Source organism: Phyllobates terribilis, unplaced genomic scaffold (genome assembly GCF_046119375.1).
Source record: "Phyllobates terribilis strain yellow unplaced genomic scaffold, ASM4611937v1 Scaffold_11__3_contigs__length_659146591, whole genome shotgun sequence".
In the NCBI taxonomy this organism is placed as follows: Eukaryota; Metazoa; Chordata; class Amphibia; order Anura; family Dendrobatidae; genus Phyllobates; species Phyllobates terribilis.
In genome coordinates this window covers 609,723,730-609,728,765 of record NW_027362771.1, presented here as the reverse complement: position 1 = coordinate 609,728,765, position 5,036 = coordinate 609,723,730, and the positions used below count along the sequence as shown (strand labels likewise).

Below are 5,036 nucleotides of genomic sequence, written 5' to 3'. Positions count from 1 at the left end.
TTATTGTTATCAATAGAGGATGAGCAAAGTGATTAGCAAACATAAACAGAGCCATGCTGCTTCTGCTGCTTTCCAGTAAGTCTCCCTAGTGATGGATTCATAGCTACACTGCTCTGCACTGCTGTATAATGTCTTCCTTGCTGCTGCTTCTGATTATCTGGTACGTACAGGCAGGGTTGTAGGAATGCTTCATGTTTGAGTGTCCTGTATATCGCATATAATAGCAAGTAATCTATACAACCTAATTCAGTGATATCTAAAAATTATCCGATGAGCCAACAGAGGAAAGATTAGTAAAATATATACATACAAGTCATATGTTTTGTAAAATGTTGCCCCATAGTCAATGTACAAACAAATCCCTGATGACTACGTTGCTCATGCATAATAACATTTGTATTTTTGTCTAATTGGATATACAATGATTTCTGCAACTTATATCATGAGCTAATTTCTGATTTAAATAAGTGTGAACATCAGTATGAGGTAGCGTGGCCGAACAGTCAAAGGCACTGGATTAAGAGTCCAATATTTCTGGAGGCGTGGGTTCAAATCCCACCGCTGCCATTATTTATTTTTGTCTAATTTTTACCAAAAATTAGGAAGCGTTTGACGAAGCAAAGGTGATTGACAATTTAGGAGGCAGAGATCATGGTATCCTATCATTTTGTACTACATATGGAGGAAAAAATGCGAAAACTGAGATTTTAAGAATGGACTGTAGAGAGGCAGTTTTTGACGGACTCAGTAAAAGGGAAGTAAAGGTAGGATGTTCTAAAGGAAAGAAATGTCCAGGAAGGATGGGAGATTTTGGTAAATTAAATTCTCACTGCACAATCAGTAACAATCCCTAAAGATAGGAAGAATGGAAAGCATTTATGGAGACAAGGATGGCTGAATACTGAACTTAAAAGCTTGCTAAAAAGGAAAAAAGAAATGAATATCAAAGGGAAAGAAGGGTTCATATCTAAAGAAGAATATAATGCTGTCTGCAGGGAAAGCTGGGCTAGCGTTAGAAGAGCTAAAGCCAGTAATGAAGTGAGGCTTGCAAGAGAGACCAAAAGCAATAAGAAAGTATTTTGGAAGTAAGTTAAAAGTTAAAGAAAAGCCAAAGATGCTATAGGATTTTTAAAGGATGAAAAGGGTAAAGTGGTCAATAATGATGTTGAGAAGACTGAACTTTTATATACCTATTTTGCTTCTGTGTTCTCTAAGAAAGCAGTTGTAACATCAAGTGATCTTCACTGTGCTGTAGAAGAAAAGTAGCATGTGTACAAGTCATACGTATGAATATTGCATATGAGTGGTCATGTTGGCTTTAGGCACCAGAATTAATTACTTAATTTACCATCTATGTTACATCCATGTCAGTTCAATCAATCATCAACCATTCTCAAAATTTTCCAAAATCAATCTTGGTCAAAAGAAGTCTAACTGCTAGCTCATATCCCTGCTGCCTTTTTAGGGTTATCAATACAGGATGAGCAGAGTGATTAGCAAACATAAACAGAGCCATGCTGCTTCTGCTGCTTTCCAGTAAGTCACCCTAGTGATGAACTCATAGCTACATTGCTCTGCACTGCTGTATAATGTCTTCCTTGCTGCTGCTTCTGATTATCTGTTACGTACAAGCAGGGGTGTAGGAATCCTTCATGTTTGAGAGTCCTGTATATGAGAGATCATAGCAAGTAATCTATACCACCTAATTCAGGGATATCTTAAAATTAGCGGATGAGCCAACAGAGGAAAGATTAGTAAAATATCTGCATACAAGTTATATGTTTTGTAAAATGGTGCCCCAGAGTCAATGTACAAACAAATCCCTGATAACTACGTTTCTCATGCATAATAACATTTGTATTTTTGTCTAATTAGATATACAAGGTTTTCTGACACTTATATCATTAGCAAATTTCTGTTTTAAATAAGTTTGAACGTCTGTATGAGGCAGCGTGGCCGAGTGGTCTAAGGCGCTGGATTAAGTCTCCAGTTTCTCTGGAGGTGTGTGTTCAAATCCCACTGCTGCCGTTATTTATTTGGATCTAATTTCTACCAAAAATTAGGAAACGGTTGAGGAAGTAAAGGTGATTGAGAAATTAGGAGGCAGTGATCATGCTATCCTAAAATTTTGAACTACAAAAGGAGCAAAAGCTGCGAAAACTGAGATTTTAAGATTGGTTTGTCGAAAGGCAGTTTTTAATGGACTCAGTAAAAAGGAAGGAAAGGTAGGATGTTCTAAAGAAAAGAAATGTCCAGTAAGGATGAAAATTTTGCTAAATTAAATTCTCACTGCACAATCAGTAACAATCCTGAAAAGAAGGAAGAATGGAAAGCATTTATGGAGACCAGGATGGCAAAATACTGAACTTAAAAACTTGCTAAAAAGGAACAAATAAATGAATATCAGATGGAAAGAAGGGTTCATATCTAAAGAAGAATATAATGCTGTCTGCAGGGAAAGCTGGGCCAGTGTTAGAAGAGCTAAAGCCAGTAATGAAGTGAGGCTTGCAAGAGAGACCAAAAGCAATAAGAAAGAATTTTGGATGTAAGTCAAATGTAAAAGAAAAGCCAAAGATGCTATATGGTTTTTAAAGGATGAAAAGGGTAAAGTGGTCAATAATGATGTTGAGAAGACTGAACTTTTAAATTCCTATTTTGCTTCTGTGTTCTCTAAGAAAGCAAATGTAACATCAAGTGATCTTCACTGTACTGTAGAAGTAAAAAGTAGAGATGAGCGTTGTTCGACTCGAACTGTTCGCCAATCTCAAATTCAAGCTGTTTTGGGCGGTGTTCGAGCCGTTCGGCGAACACGAACGATTTGAAAAAAATTCGGCTGTCCGAGGCTATGTTCGATAACTGTTCGTGCACCAAAATCATAACTGGATTTTTTCTCAGTAATGATGAAAATTAATGTTAATGCGCAGTTTAAGTGTACAGTGGGGAGGTGGGAGGGGCAGGGGATGGATATCTGCAGGAATAATGCAAATCTATATATTTTTTTCTCTTTCCCGCATTTACAGTGGGGAGGTGCAATCTGTCAGCCTATCAGCAGCACACACATGGAGCGAAGTGATTTTTTTCACACAAGCAAGGGCATGTGTCATTGGCAGTGTATGTCACATGTCCTTGCCCTATAAGACCCAGCAATTTTCCCCGTCGCCACCATTTTCTCACTGCTGCAGCTGCGTGTTAGACGGCACTGCTGTTGCTGTGTGCGCTATACCATGTTAATTTCAAGCCAATTTTCGCACAAATCTACAGATAGCTAGGGAGTAGGAAATAGCTGTGATTGTAGTGCTTTTAAGGAATAGGTTACAGCATTTCCTATGACTTTTATCAGGCAGGTCTGTGCTCTGAAATAGATAGGTTGGGAGTAAAGACTAATTGTAATTGCAGTCCTTTTCCTGACTAAGTTACATCAGTTCCTATCAGTTTTTGCCAGGCAGGTCTGTGCCAGTGCTGTGCAAGTTTTTTTCACAACATTTGGCTAAATCTAGCAAAGCAAATCCTTTTTGGCCTATTGCAGAGTGTGTTAGTCAGTGGAGTAGCCTATCTGTTTTGCAAGCTACACTACCTGTGTATAGAATACCAATTTTTTCACTGCACCTAGTGAAGTAAAACGTTTTGGGCATAGCGTCAGTGTATTAGTCCATCTATACTGACCTCCATCAGGTTGCAAATTGAATATAATTTTTTCTGCATCTAGCTCTGAAAAACTATTTGGGCTTCTAGCAGTATTTGGGACTTGTTCTATTAGTCCATCTATACTGACCTCCATCAGGTTGCAAATTGAATATAATTTTTTTCTGCATCTAGCTCTGAAAAAATATATGGGCTTCTAGCAGTGTGTGGGACTTGTTCTATTAGTCCATCTATACTGACCTCCATCAGGTTGCAAATTAAAAATAATTTTTATCTGCATCTAGCTCTGAAAAAATATATGGGCTTCTAGCATTGTGTGGGACTTGGTCTATTAGTCCATCTATACTGACCTCCATCAGGTTGCAAATTGAATATAATTTTTTTCTGCATCTAGCTCTGAAAAAATATTTGGGCTTCTAGCAGTGTGTGGGACTTGGTCTATTAGTCCATCTATACTGACCTCCATCAGGTTGCAAATTGAATATAATTTTTTTCTGCATCTAGCTCTGAAAACATATTTGGGTTTCTAGAAGTGTATGGGACTTGGTCTATTAGTCCATCTATACTGATCTCCATCAGGTTGCAAATTGAATATAATTTTTTTCTGCATCTAACCTAGCCAATAGTTTTGACCTAATACCACAGTTTGGCCACTCAGCTCTGCTCGGTTCCCATCCATTGTTTTTTTGTGCAAACAACTCCAGAGTTGTGAATTAGTTAACCACCAAAATAAGTGGAAAAAGGCCTGCTGCTGGTGGAAAGGGGAATAGGCATGTTGGGAAGGGGAAAAAAGGTTGTGTCCGTTGGGTAGGTGTTAAAGCAACAGTAACATCTGCAGAAGAAAGACCATCTTCCAGCCAAACTAAAATGTCTACTTCTTTTAGCGGACAATGTGATAAGATCCCATTCTTACAACCATGCCAATCGCTACAAATTCCAGATGAGGCACAAAAACAGCAGGTGCTTCAACAGATATCAAGTGCTCCTTTAAGTGGGCTCTCTTCCACATCAACTTCAACATCGCAAATACTCCAGTCCTCAGAGGTGTCACCCCAATCGCACTTGCTTCCTCACAGCTCCCAAATCTCCAGCTGCCCGTCTGAGTATGAGGTAGAACAGATGGTTGAGTCTGCAGAGCTGTTTACTCATACTATAGCCTGGGAATCAGAGGTCGGCTCCAGCGCTTATGTGAATCCAGACGAGGAAATTATCTGCACTGATGCCCAGAATCTTCATGAGTCGGATCCAGGACCAGCCGCAGAAGGTTCTGACCATAATGTAGACCCTCATTCCCAAAGTGTAACTCCTGTTAGTGGAGACAATGAGGAAGACGATGATGAGACTCAAATACCTGATTGGAGCGACAACCATAGTTTTTTGTCAGGGCAGGAACA

The 5,036-nt window shown here is 39.0% G+C and overlaps 1 non-coding gene across 1 annotated transcript; it reads left to right on the top strand.

Moving 5' to 3' along the window:
* Positions 1–1,946: 1,946 nt before the first annotated feature.
* TRNAL-AAG (transfer RNA leucine (anticodon AAG)) lies at positions 1,947–2,028 on the top strand. Its single transcript has one exon. It is a non-coding gene; the product is annotated as a tRNA-Leu (tRNA).
* The last annotated feature ends 3,008 nt before the right edge of the window (positions 2,029–5,036 follow it).